At 43.5% G+C, this 14,996-nt stretch overlaps 1 protein-coding gene across 6 annotated transcripts in view; it reads left to right on the forward strand.

The window, feature by feature from the left end:
• The window catches only part of LOC130174297 (IQ motif and SEC7 domain-containing protein 1-like), a 90,860-nt gene that overhangs the window by 53,574 nt on the left and 22,290 nt on the right, over nucleotides 1–14,996 (forward strand). The gene's annotated exons all lie outside the window — the stretch shown is intronic.

The following is a 14,996-nucleotide window of genomic DNA, read 5'->3' on the forward strand; positions in this document are numbered from 1 at the left end:
CTGAGCCTGACTCTGGGTGATCATAGTTCATTCATCATATTTCTGGTCACCTGTTTGTAAATTTTATTTTGGCACTTCTGCTTGTCCAAATGCTTAAACGAGTGGAAAATAAGTTTACACGGCAGCAATCTGTATCCTCGGGCTATTTCCATGGGCTGGCTTTCACAGAGGGATGCATCATTATGGATGATTTATTTTTTTTTTTTTATCAGTGCCCATGACCAGAAAAATAGCTTGGTATGCCTTTGTGCTTTGGTTTTTTTGAGGTTTCTTCATATGTGCAGGCTTTTTCTGATCTATGCTTAAGTTGCAGTCAGTGTCCACACACCACTGAATAATTTACACTCGTGTTTCTCCCAGAGGGACATCAGCACCGTGTGAGCAGATATTTGGTTCTCTTCTTTATATTACCTTTCTGTGATAGTTTGGCTACCTTGTTTTGCTGAGAGGACATTTGAACATGACATTAATAAATGGGATGCTGTGGTGTGGCCATAAGGGAAAGGCTTGAGAATAAACTCCAGTCTCACTGTCTCCTCATCCCCTCCAGTGCTGCAGGGTTGCAACATTATGGGAGAATGTATTTGGGAGCATTGGCTGTGCTGCAGTATCTACACTGCACATTTTAAGCTGTGCAGCTTTTGAAATGCTAATCATCTGAGGAAGCCAGTTTGTTTACTCTAATGCTCAAGAATGCCACCCTGTAGAGAGGGTGCTTTTCATGTTCAGGGTGTTTACTGAGGCGTCTGATGAGCAAAATTCTCACAGTAGAAATAAAAATACGTTAGGAAAAATTGTCATGTTTCGGCAATGTCTCCCCCATTCTTCCTTTTTATATACATTATGTGTATGATTAAAGCAGGGCCAAAATATGTGTTGCTTTCTGCTCTGCTCTGTGTGATGGGGGGGGGGGGACTGTGAAAGCTCTGAGGGAAACACAGCTCCCGTTTCTTTCTGTCTTTTTCTACTTTTGATGACATATTCCTTTGCATCTCTTCACAGCGCCTGCCTGGAGAATAATGAGGGTGTGTGCTGCATTAACTTATGTAATGGCGAGCGAGAGGAGGGGTAGGATGGGGCGGTGGGAGGGGGGTGGGGGGTGGGTGGCAGGGCAGTGAAGGAGGAGGGGGAGAAGAGAAGAGTGATGAGCTCATGCTGCTGCACTGCAGCTCTTGCATACACGCTCTGCACCTTGTGGTCTTGATGCCATGTGCACACTCCTGCACATGCACAGATGCGTACGCACAGTTTGCGTGCATGCAATCGTCGGTGTATTGATTGAGTCACATACAAATCTGTATGCACATGCAGACACAGGCTAAAAGAGAGCAGCCCGTTATTGCATAATTAGAACCTAATTTAGCTGCAGAATCTGGAGGCTGGCATGCACGTCTTCATATCTCTATCGTTACTCTTGCTCAGTGCTTTGCTGTGAATGAGAATTGGTGTGCGCACGCTGTCCTTTACCTGCATTGCTGTAGATACAGAGAGCTGATGCCAAGCTGTGAACAAGCCGAGCCTCCAGAGCTCAGGTTGGTAATTGCTACTAATCCACAAACTCTTTTCTGCGACAAAGCAGACCCTCATTATCCAGAGTGTGTTTTGATTTATGTCAGAAATGAGCGAGGTGGGGTAGGGTCAAGGGATGGGGGAGTTGATAATGGCACAACAGAGCATTTACTCTATAAAAACAGAGTGGTCCCTTCGGGGGCTTTCCACTCTGCCTCTGCCTGCAATGAATAGATGAATAAATGGATAAAATACTGCTCTTGGCAGAAGACTAAACATTAGAACGCCATTGTCCAAGATTCCTGATGCTAATATCATAAGCACATGGATCATTTGTAGCACAACTGAGATCCTTCTCATCCATATATTATCTCTGCCTGTCTCTGTTATTTAAGGCTGATTAAAAGCTGAATTTTACATTTTCTCATCTATTAATATTTGATCATGAACGGAATTGTTTTGCATGCATTGTGTGGGCACATGACTTGTGAAATTAGCACACGTCCCTGCATGAGAGTGAAATAACCATGCTGTCAGGGAGGCTGAGACTGTGCCTGGTAAACAGTCATTAAAGTTAAATGTTTATCCTGATTGGACTAATTGCTCTGGGCTATGTGTGTGTAAGGACTTTGTTTTTTTTTTTGTTTTTTTTTTTGTTTTTTTTTTCTGTATATACACAAACATTTATATCTTCATCTATGGTACGGACAATGCATTTATTTTTATTTTTTCTGTCAGCCTTAGCCGTTGCCTTGACAACTGGCCTTGGAGATCTGTGCACGTGCATGCAGTTTTGATAACTACTGCTTTCAATCTATGAGGCACTGTCCACAGAGACGCATCTAGCGTCGGCATCACTCAGGTTCCCATGGTCACATGACTTTTTTTTCTCTCCTTTCTCAGTGACATCATTCACAAAGGTTCATTTGTTTTATACAGATATTTTTATTGTTGATTTTCTTTTCCCCCCTTTATACTGCAATTAGTCTGACTATAGAAAATGATAATTACCAATCCGATTATTACTACTAATAGTAGTAGTATGGTGGGGAAAGATGTGTTTTAAACTGACTGTAGGTTGTCGGGGCTTATTACCCAGAGAGATAGTGCCTTTCAAAGTAAGGGCCACTCAAGGCTGGAATTGAAGAGTCATCTCTGACAAATGAGTCTAAGAGATCAAACCTGTCCCGTCATACAGACCCGGACATGTCGGCCTGCAGCTTAAATGAGCTCCCTGGGGAACCACAGAATAAAGTTCCTCTCCCTCCCTATTTGTAGCCCTCACTCTCACTCCTGTCTCTGCACCCCCCCCCCCCCCCCTTTTTTTATGACAATAACCCTCCCACTGCTGCTCTACTTTACATCAACTTGTTTCCTTGCTCTCTCATGATAAAGGCGAGTGGGAGTCTTTTGATCAGTCATATATCCCTAAACCTCTACATCAGTGTTGACTGTACACCAGCGCCATCTGTTGGTAGAGAGCAGTCAGGGCAGAGAGCAGAGAGAAGATCTCCTGTGACTACTCGGATAGAGGTCTTATGTTAATCTCCCTCCCACTGAGTGGATAGTCCACAGCTCTGGCTCCATTCTTCATAAAGAAACTGTTGCTCATCGGAGTCGTCTGCGTGTTAATGGCTACTCACTCAATGATTTGGGCGATCCGCTGTGAGTAAGTCAAGGGCAGAGAGCTAAGAAATTAAACAATGGGAGATATTTTAAGTCAAATAAATGAGCAGCACTGAATTCCACTGTGATCCACTGGCAAGTGGAGAGAAGACAAATGAAGGCAGATGGGGGCTCTCGCCTGGTCTGGAGTCCCACAGAGGCGGCTGCAGCCTTGTAGTCTGTTTCCCTGGCTTTTCTCCCAGATAGCTGCTACAGACATTTACTGCCAAGGTTTACCTAATAACGATTTTTACCTGGAAGCGAAAAGTATTATTATTTTTTAGTAGAATGACTCACAAATCTCTGGTTCCTGTCCTGAAATTATTCTTCTATTCACAGAGCAACAACAAAAAAAAAAGTATCTGGCTCACATATAGAAAGCCACACCACCAAGAGTGAGTTCATTTCTGAGAATCTCTGCTCTTTTTTTGTTTGTTTTTATCAACATGTTTTTCTCAGCTGTGGCTAACTGGACAGAACCGGCCTGAGCAGGACACCAAAGCAGAGGAAACACGGAGAGTTTTGCAGGACAGCAACCTTAGATTTACTCACAGATACAGTGTTACATGCATGCACATACAGCTCAGCATGAAACGCCACACACACACACACACACACACACACACACACACACACACATTTCTTTCCCTGAATAAGATAAATATACTGTATGTTAACAGTAAATGATTTTTCACCTGGTTATGATCGTCTATTGACATTTAAACATGTGAAGTGAACATGAATAGCATTTCCATTTCTCTTCAGATTTAAAGAGGTTGTTAGATGAACTGTTATCTAACTACATTTCAGTTTGTGCTCTGGCTGTCTGAGGATGTGTTCTGGTTGAGGGCTCAGATTCCCCCCTCGGCAGCGACATGTGTCCTGAAGAGGGAGGAGGGAACAAAAAAATAAAAACAATCGGTGACCTTGCAGAGCTGCAACACGCAGGCTCCGGACGTGTCCTCACTGAACCACAGACATCAACACAGCAGCTGAATAAATGACCACAGACAAGGGTAGAGAGGCATGTTGGGGGTGAGAGTGAGGAGACGGCATAAAGCGAAGAGGAGGGAAAGAGATAGACTAATGAACGAGAAAGTGAGAGATTCAAAGAAAGAGTGAGGCTGTGAGGGACACAGCTGAGTGAGCCAGGGGGAGGGTGTGCTCTGTGTGAGGAGAGCCTCCTCTTTTCATTGACGTTTAGGGGAATGTGCTGATTAGCGGAGAGTAAATCAGTCAGATGGAGGTTCCCGGTCTCCTGCGCCTGACGGAGCCAGTGTAGCTTTCCAGTAACCACGACCACCTTACCTCTCTGTGAAGAGCAGTAGAAATCTGTCATCAGAGCCTGGATCAAGTTTCATACAGTATGGGACAACCCAGAGACAGATGTGCGGAGGTAGGTGGGCCCTCCTCTGAAATTGTGTGTGTGTGTGTGTGTGTGAGTGTGAGATCTCTCTGGCCATGGAGTGCAGGTTCATATGGGTTCTGTAGCACAGACAAAGCAGCTGTTTACACTGTCAGACACTGCAGGTGTGTGGTGAGCTGGTGTGCATGCATGACAGTGATGCTCAAATGATGAGACGGAAAAGGAATTACAAGCAGTTTGGATCTTTTTTTTTTTAAATGTCATTTATGAAGCAAAATGGCAACTGTATAACCAAGTTTAGTTGAAGATGGAAAGAAAAAGCAGCCGTACACGAGAGATGAATAGAATTAAAGGGTGGATGACTGTGTGAGTGTATTTGTATGGAAAGTGTGCAGCATAAAGCCGTCGATGCTTGTACACTGGAGCGCCAGTGCCGCTGCTCTGTAATCTGATGTCACATGCACACTGATGCACAGTGCCAGGAGGGGGGGGGGAGTGGAAGAGTTGTTTATGTTTATTAATGTTTCTAATTTGGAATCAACATACATCTTTATCAAGGTACATTTGAGCAAACGTGTGTGATTTGCCAGCCACTGTGTAAAACACAGACCCCCCCCCCAAGGCTGTTTAGCCCTCAGCTCCTCCTGCTTTCTGTGCCTCTGGACTGTTCAGGCCCCCATTTCTCATCCCAACATGTTTCTGATTCACAACACATTCCTGCTTGATTGTCCTGCTCATGTCAAGCATCCTGTTGACATCTTTTCAATGAAACCTATAAGCAGGAGCCCTGCTGATCTGTTTTCCCCCCGTTTGTTCATTAGGAGCTTGTGTGTTCAGTCCACCACTTGGACCTGCTCTCATTAGACCTGTTAACGGAACGGATGGCTCGGCGAGGCCATCATTAGAGCCTATTAGGTGCACAGAGCGTCAGAGCGTGAGACGGTTTCTTCCTCATCAGTCATACTGTACGTGAGAATGGCGGCTAGAGAGTACAGAGCTGCACTGTGCTGAGTGTGTGCACAGTTTGCACGCTCTTTACATCACATGCAACTCACCCCTTGTTCTCTGTCCTTCCCTCAGTCCATTTCTATCACCCACCCCCATCTCGTCCTTCTCTGCCCTGTGTTTACACTCCATCATGTCACATGTTATCTTGTCGTCCTGGTGCAGAACGTTGCTGAGTTACGTTTTGCGGTACAGCAAATAGAAGGCAGAATTCCCCTCTGGGGTCATTAAGCACAGTGCGGCAGCTATGAATCTCAATAGCTTTTTATTACACAGAATTCCTCTGTGTTTCATCATTAAATGCAAAGTAATGGGAAAAACGGTGATCCGACGGCTTCTCTGGATACGCTGTTCATTATTCTGTGTCGTGTCCACATGGGAAAGCTGCTTTAACGAAGACGCCGAGGCCCAAGCATCTCCGGAAAGCATCTTAACCTTATGCGGAACAGATGTTTACGTGCTTGAAACAGGAGCTCCAGCAGACTATACAGTGAACCTGTCACACTCAGACTGGGCTTTACTTTGAGCTCTTGGTGCTCAGCCCCAAACACGTGAACAGATAATACAAGGAAAAGGATCTCATCCTGTTATCAGAGTTGGTTTGAGGATGTTACTGTGTTGCTGACTCCCTCTGAAAGTGCTCCTCCCAGCTGTCACTGCAATATTTTTGTAGCACGTTGTACAGTTTACTGAAGGTTTAAGTGAGGCTGCTGACCTTGTGTACTCAGTGGACTTGTTGAACAGCTAGGGAAGTATCTGAAAGGCTGATATAAACTGTAAGACATATTGTTCATCTTATTAGCTGCATATTATAAATATGTGATGTGATGTAAACTCCAAACAGCAGACTTGAAAGGGTAAGGTTTACAGCACATTACCTGAGGTAGACCTGCGGTAGAGCAGATGTAAAACAGCGTAAGGCTGCTCTTTCCCGTAGATTAAATATTCCTTTTTCCACATAGTTATTGCTTCACCCAAGTTCTGCCAAGCCAATATATCAAATGTGGAAAAAAGATGAAGGCCAAGTGAACTCCGGGAATTGTAGACTGTAACTTTACTGTAGAAGTGGTTTGAGGAAACAGGCTCCACCAAAAGAGAAAACATTCTCATATGGGTCTGTGTTGATCTTTACGTCAGTCACAGATTACCATATGGGTGTGAGAATTACTCCCGGCTGATACAACCGCCTGCTTTTGAGTGACACCTCAGGCTGTTGGGAAGTTCAGTTGATTAACATGACAGAATTAGGCCGGTATTCATTCAATCAAAAGAGCCCAAAACCAGCATGTTCAAACACATCCGTCTCCTGGCTGCACCCTGCGACTTCTCAGGCACATCTGTAGGATCCCAGAAAAGGGGAGGTAGAAAAACATCCTCTCTGCCCTCTGATATTTCCACATCCTTGTCCAAGCGCCATTCATTTTGGAAGTGGGTGCAATGAAAAAGCAAGAATAAGTTTCACTTGTGAAAAAGACATGAGTATCAGCAGTCACTGCTTTTAGTATTTCTCGCACTGACAACACCTTAATCACTTTTCTTTAGACTGACGTATCTTGACGTGATTAGAGTTTGTGATACATAGAACCGGCTGCGTAAAGGAGCGGTTTGTTATCCTGTGAGCTCAGAGAGCTGGGACAGGGGCCTCATAAGTTACTGAGGGGCTATAGATCGATGGGCCCTGCAGCCTGCAGAGCCCTGGGCTTTCAGTCAATAAAACAGTAAGCTTTATGGAGCATACATCAAACCTCCAAGGATATAACCAAGGCAGCACACTGATTCATTCCACATTTGAAATTCATTTCTCTGAATTAGTTTTTTGTTGTTTTTTTTAATTGTTTTTTTTTTTTAAATTAGACTCCTCTGATCAGGTCTGGTGTGTTGCAAGCAAAACAGTTGAATGCTCTCCTCTCTGGCTCACTCCTGAAGGACTTGTGTGTTTAATGAGTTCCAATTTGTGCTCAGGACCGTCCAATAAGCTTTGGTGGTGTGTGAATTAAATGAAAGCCAAACAGCATTAGCTGCTGTCAGGTAGTTTGTCATCGAGATGGCGAATGAATCCATATGCTCCTTTGTAACCCTCTCTTCTTGTAAACGGCTTGGCACTGTCTCAAGCGAGAGGTTATGGGAGGCATTGAGACAAATGAAACAATAAACACAGCGCCGTGTGACTCCTCCTCAAACGGGTCGTTATCATGAGTTTGAGTCTGCTTGTTATTCTCAGAAACTGCCTCTCGCTCTGTAAAGCCAGGCTTCACGTCCGACCTCGCCTGCCTGAATGGGGCGTATGTTGAAATATAAGATCTGCTGACTTGCACCCACCAGGTCTTGGGGAAATGTGGTATGAATGGAACTTGCACACTCAGGATATCTTGTTCCAGTGGAATATGTCAACATGAATCCATTTCTCAGCACTCTCGTGACCTGCACAAAAGGTTCCATCAGCTTCCTTTTTACATTCCCGAAGAAGAAGAATGTAGATGGAGCATGACGGCTTTATCTCTGTGCTTTTGTTCTGTGATTGATTGCTTCCTGGTTGTCTGTGTTACTTTGCAAGAAAAATTATTCACTGGTAATTTTTCCTCTTTTTTTTTTTCTTTAAAAACTAGTGCCTTAGGCTCATTGTTAACCTCCCAAAACTTTGACATGCATGTGTGGTGGAGACACAAACAAGAGTGATGAGATTCATGAATTATTTCTTTTTTAATTCGGCTTTCATTGTTTAGGTGCTTTCAACTGTGGCTCTCAATTAATATTTAAATAGAACTGATCAAGTTTTCATTGCCGCTGGGCAAAGTTCTCATCACATGTAAACTGATCCTGAGTTTTCTGTTGTTCATTCTTTGATGACTTGGTCTGGAGAGTGGAGGATGTTTCCTGCTTGGATGTGCAAAAAAAAAGGGGAGTGGGGGGTGGGGGGGACTAACAGTCAGTATTTCCTTTGACAAATGGGATCCTGATGCAGCAGTTTCACATTCACTTACTGAGATTCACTATTGGTCAGACAAAAAAAAAATATGGAAAACATTATTACTTGATGAACAAATAGTGACAACCAAATCGATATGAGAAATATTTCTAATCTGTGTAGTCTGATTTCATTATTAACTGTGATATGTTTAAATTGATGAAATGATTTGAATCACAAGCCTGAAATGAGGTTTGTCTTTATTGTAATGGCTCTTCCATGTTGAAATCCATCATGTTCTTATTGTGTCTTCAGGTGACTGAACAGCATTTGAGAAGCAGATCATAATACTTGTGGCTGCCTTTACTTTCCCACATCTGTATTCAGTCTGCCAGTTTTGGGCGCTTTCTCCTAAAATAACATTATGTTTCCTGAATGATTCTGTCACTGTCAGCCTAATGAGGGCCATTAAAATGAAATACGTTTAGTGCTTTAGCTTCCAAGTGGAGCAGGAATTGAAAGAAAACTTTCGAATTGTTCATGATGCTGAAATCACACGACAATTCACCCAACAAGAAAACAACAAATATCATTAGGCAGAGTGTGACATATTGACACATCTCATCGCTACAGGGCAGCCCCTGTTGTTTAGTCACTGTGTTTTTCCCCCGAATCAAAGACTGAAAAGTCAGACATGAGAAAGGCTGCCTTTATACACATAGCCAACACAAACAATGGCCTGTGCCAGTGTAGACGGCCGAGCCGGGAGGCGCTCCTCGGGGCTCAATGGCCGTAGTGTTTCTGCTGTGGGCTTTGGGATGCCACGGCGGCACCGTCAGCTTTGCCAGGGTAGGGCGGCAGAGCACGGCAAGTACCTGGAGTCCTGGCTGTGGAGTGCAGGGCTGAAGGAAGGCGAAGCGAAGTGAACTTGTGCTAAATTGATTAGACAGCTGTGTGTGGAGAGGTGAGTAGTGGAGGAATGTAAGCCTTCGCAGTCTGAGTATTGTAGGAATGTAAAGGTTTTGATCTGTGCTTCCTCCCTTCATCTGTTTCTTCTCAACCTTAATCCCTCATCTCTGTCAGAATATTGAGGCGCAGAGTGTGGTTCTGCTGTATAGACAAGTATGCATCTATAGCTGATGCTGAATCACTACTTTAAGAAATCAAAATCTTGTGCAATTAACATGTCTGTCTTACTAGAAACTTAGTTATACTAGAGTCAGATCTAAATGATAACACCATTTCACGCTTGGCTGCTAATGAGATCGTGTGAGGTTTTTTTTTTTTTTTTTGAATGACTGAGCAACACAACATGTTGAAGATGATCAGCTGTTTATCTGATGCAGTGATGCAGTTGACAATGAATGGAATCTGATTGAAACAGCAATTATTGTCATTGTAAACCTTCCAGTCAATTTACCCAGTTCAATGATGTCATTTAGCTCATGGCTCCAAATTGATTGCATTGCCAGGCACACAAACACGTCCAAACACAGACACACATAATTATTTTAGGAACATGTCTGGTTTATGTCAAAGGATAGATATGTTTCATTTATTATTCCCCTGGATTAGGCTGATGGATGGCTCCTGGAAATCAGTTCTGGAAATAGGGCAGCAGAGAGACGCGATTTTAAAGCATTTGGCTGATGTTATATGCAAATTGTGAGTCTGTCAGATGATTGATCGGCCACTATGGTGCTGTTTGGTAAGGAAGCAGATGCTTTAGGAAGGTTATGATTGAAAAGTGATGGAGACATCTGAATATTTTCTTGTACTTTGTATTCTAAAATGTGAAAATTTACATAGTTATTGCAGAATTTGTTGATGTGCAATTGCTTGTACTGCAGGCTGCATAGTTATTTGCATTCGTTTTAGCATTAAATGAAATTAAAGGAAAATATACACATGTACTTGAAAATATACATAATATATTATGCACAAATATAATGATTTTTTGAGGTAATTTGTACAATTGACAATGAAGAAGAGTGATGTAGGAGTGCATGTACAGCGGAGGACTTTCTTTGTGTGCCTTGAGACAGGTGTGAGTCTGACACTGCCTTAAATAGATTATTGCCACGACCCCACCCCCACGTCCCAGCCAATGTCTCCCAACCAGAAAAAGCTGGTTTGTTGCGTCCCGGTGCCTTTGAATAACCCAGCCACCTTCCCGACTTGCAGCCACGACAAACATGTCTGACCTCAGTTGTCCTAAATGACATCAGTGCCACATGCCCCCACCCACCCCCAGGCCTTGTGTGCATCTCCAAGGGAACACGTAGTGTCATTTCTAACCAGTGGGTGGCACTGTCACTCTGAAAGCTCGCTGTGTGGACTGGGTCTCATCATATGAGGTCTCTGTCAGGTCTGTTTTGTCGGGTCTGGCTGTCGCGTCACGGTCCTGTGACCATCCTGCCGACCACAAGTATTTATACCCGCTGTGGCCTTTGTCACATTTACAGTCCAGGCTGCTCTGGGCACTAAGCATTGGAGACACTGTCTAAGTCTAGCACTGTTTTCCAGCTGACCTCAAAATTTCACGGTGTCATCCGAAAAGCGCTGTACATCGATCTGCCACAAAGGAACAGATAATGAGATGAAATCAGCAGGGCATTCAGTGGCCATTTTTTTGTGTGTGTTTTCTCCCTCTTGTTCTTCAGAGTATTGTTCATCTCTCACACTGAGTGTTTACCAGAGTGTGTCTCCTCACATGGGTCTATTTTTAGCATGGGAGAATTGTGCTGTAGTGTGTTTCTGTGCAGGGGAGGGGCGATGGTGAAGGGCTTCAGAGAAATATGGTATCTGGTAATGGAGTGAAATGAAAAGAAAATATTGTAAATGGACAAACAGGGCCGGCTTCTAATAATGGTAACACTACGAAATACATGACCTCTATCTGCCTTTTATAGAGAGTGAGAGGGTGATAGCGTATGCATGCAATCAGGAGAAGTACGCCTTTGTAGTCCTGTGTTTGCCATGGTTCCATGAAATGTATTTTTTTTTATAGAGCTGCGTACACAGAGAGGAGTGCACAAACATGTGGTGGAGTTGTAAAGTAAGTGTATGTTTGGTTTCCATCGTAAGGGTGTCATTTTATTTTCATGCATTTTCTCTGCCCACTCAGTTGTTTTGAGGACGGGAGAAAATGGAGGAGAAAATGCAGAGGAACAAGTCACGAGATGCCCACATTCATATTTTTGGGCAGTTTAGCGTCTCCACCCCACCTGACTGGCATATGTCTTTGGAATGTGAGAGGAAACCAGAGGAAACCCACGCAAACACAGAAGGGTGAACATGCAAAAACTCCACCCAGGAAAGACTGAGGAGCAAGTCCAGATCCCTCTTGCCCCAGGTGCTACTTAAATGCTGACGATTTAATACCTAACCCTTTAATACTGGTGATAAACCTGTGATTCAAAACAGTAAAATATTTGGTTAAATATCTGCCCGTTCAATGCAATGCTACAGCCAAGAGAGGGTTAGCTTAGCTTAACATAAGAGTGGAAGCTGCAGGGAAATGGTCGCCTTAGGTCGTCCTAGGGTAAAAAAAAAAACCTGCCAGCACCTCAAAATAACTGTCAAATCGACCATTTGTGGGTTCAGGGGGAGGTATGCGGTGGACTGTTTTTTTTTCTATGGCTGTTTTGGACAGTGACATCCCAGCTGACTGTCCAGTTTTTCTGCAAACCTAAGCTAACTGTCTCCTGGCTGCAGTTTTATATTTAGTATACAGTCATGAGAGTGGTATCAATCTTCTCATCTTACTCTTCACAAGAAATAAAATGAGTGAAAGTCCCAAAATGTCAAACTACTCTTTTCAAGAATACGTTTACGAGCCTTCAGTCCTGACCAGGCGTTCAACACCAGCTTTTCCGCTATTTGACAGTTTTCAGTTTGACACGTTTCAGTCTTTCCGTGTGTCTGGACAAACTGATTGTTTCTGTCTGTATTGGAATTACTCAGAGATGAACAGGAGAAAAGAGAAAAGCCTCTCAGCCATCACTTGCCACTGATGAACTTTGATCATTCCCATAGGATCCCACAGGCAACACATCTGCTCTAGCTTTGCTGCCAGGATGTGATGAGCAGTGGCACCATATCCTTTAATTACTCTCATTTCAGCTCTATTTATACATCTGCTGCCAGATCCTTCTTATGTACAGAAATTCTTTGTTCCTGAGAATTTACAGGGAAAATGTGTTTTTTTTTCTTTGTTTTTTTTCCTATCTATACAAAGTGCTCTGTGTTCACAAAGCTATGCCGGGCCACTACATCTCATTTAGTATACTGTTGTATCAAACTATGACATCAGCCCGTTCTAATTGTTTCCAGACCAGGCAAGGGCTTAGTTTTCGTTTTATTTTCCATTTCTTAGCGCAGGTCTCAGTTGCTCAGCATCCAGTAAAAAAGCAGATAATGAGTAACGGTGCATGATGTCATGTAGACGGAGCACACGGGCGCCAAAATCTTGTGACCAACTTTCCAGGAAGTTATCACTTTCCTCTGTCATTTCCTCTGCTGTCTTTTCCTCTGCTCTGTCTTTTTTCATTCCCTCTGCAATGGGAAAATCGAAGTTTTCCTGTTCTTCCGATAATGTTCAGGTACTACATCTGTGGGAATGCACCTGATAAAGGCATTTGCGTGTGGCTGACCTGCGGATGACTCTTTGGCCTTGTCCCAAGTGTAATAGATCTGACTTTCTTTACTCTACAACAAGAAGGAAGAGGAAAAGAAGGGAAGGTACTGAAACTAAATGATGGGGGGAGGGGCTTAAACACAGAGACACCATATGTATTGAGTTGAAGAAATGGCGTTTTATGAGCGCAGAGTGGGCCTCTGCTTGGAATTCTCAATGACATCATTGTGGAGCAGAGCGCTGTGCAGCCAGGAGTCAGGAGATGGAGAGGGCCTTCACTCAGCCAGGGCGATTAGACCGGAGCGTAACACTAGAGGAGGAAGAGAGAGACATTGAGACAAGCAGACAGATAATTACACAACCTTATTAAGTGTCGTTAAGTTTGTGAAAACTTTTACAACTTTTTTTTTTTTTTTTTTTTTTTTTTTAACCTGGAATCCAACTCATTTGATCATTTCAGCAGAGCTCTCCTTGATGCTTAACCAGATGCTGCCCTTGAGCCTCATACTGAAACAATCATGACAGGCATGGGGTTTTGAAAGTATCACATGCTTACCTTCGAAATGAGACCGTGATATTGCTTCATATCTAATTCCCAAACAAATAAACTCCAGTTAGACACTCCCTGTGGTCTGATAGCAAAACGAAGAATGCACTGGGGCTAATATCTAATATCATGCACACATTTCAAAATCTAAATGCCTGCCTTCATCTGCACCTCGGGTGATGACAAAGTTTAACAAAATGATCGCGATAATGAGGATGCCAGTTTTATTAAAGCGGGTGTCTTAAATGGCTTCTGTTCCCTATTTTTTTTGTTTTTGTTTACAGACACTCAGGAACAAATGGATTTCAGTAAGACTGGAGAGTGATTGCGTGATAGTTGAGCTCTGTAAGTTGAGTCAAGTGTCTGCAGCTCTTTGAGGCATTAGCAGCTGTAGTCACCAGAGTACAGGGCCAAGGTCTCCAACTGAAATAGATCAGTTGGCCGGTCACTGCCTGTCTGCCTTTCTGCAGTGCATATAATGATTCTGCCTGAGTCACACATGGCAAGTAAGTCTGTGCATATCCCCTTCTGTGATTCATGCCACATGTTAAGATATGCAAACTTTTTTTTTTTCCTTTCAGTAACTCTTTGCTTTTTCTTTGTCTTTCAATCTGCATCTTTCGCTCGAAGGCCCAGATGAAAACAGTCCAGAGAAGGTGATCATTTTAAGGGTTCAGGCCTTTAATTAGGGGACATCAACGTCTCCTTCCAGAGACTGGTGTGTGAGTGTGTCTGTAGATGATTGGTGTCCCTGTAAACTGGCTCCATGTGGGAGCCATTCTCCTCTGTTTCCTGTGCCTGTTGTCATTAGATAGAAAATACCTTTGACTTGGGGGCAGTTTACCCCAACCCCCTCCTCTCAGAGGGGTGATTAGTCTCTGGCCTGTAGAAACAACACTGTGAAGTCCTGAGACAAGACATCGTCAATTCAGGGTCTGCTGCAAAGTGGGGAGCTGGATGGGAGTCCTGGTGGGCTTAGCAATGATGCTACAGTATGGGTGGCAGCTTAGCAGTATAGCATTATCTGTGAAATTAAACAAAGCTGATTTGAAGTAGGTTGAAAATAAAAGGGCGAGAGGAGGACAACCTCTGCGCTGCAGCAGCAGAAAGGCGCAGAATCCTCTCTGGGTCTTTTCTTAGAGCCCATCTTAACAGTCACTTCTCAGCCCTGAAAGGCTCTATTAATAGAGGTGCTCTCGTGTATTTGCCATCTCTACCCACTATGTCCTTTTTCTTCTGTATAAAAAAAACAAGAGTAACAAAAGGTACCTCTGACATTCAAATACTCCCAAACCCTCTTTCCTCCAGCACTATCTCTTCTTTATGCCAGACTCCCCTTACTTTGTCCTTTATACCTGTT

Source organism: Seriola aureovittata, chromosome 9 (genome assembly GCF_021018895.1).
Source record: "Seriola aureovittata isolate HTS-2021-v1 ecotype China chromosome 9, ASM2101889v1, whole genome shotgun sequence".
Classification (NCBI taxonomy): Eukaryota; Metazoa; Chordata; class Actinopteri; order Carangiformes; family Carangidae; genus Seriola; species Seriola aureovittata.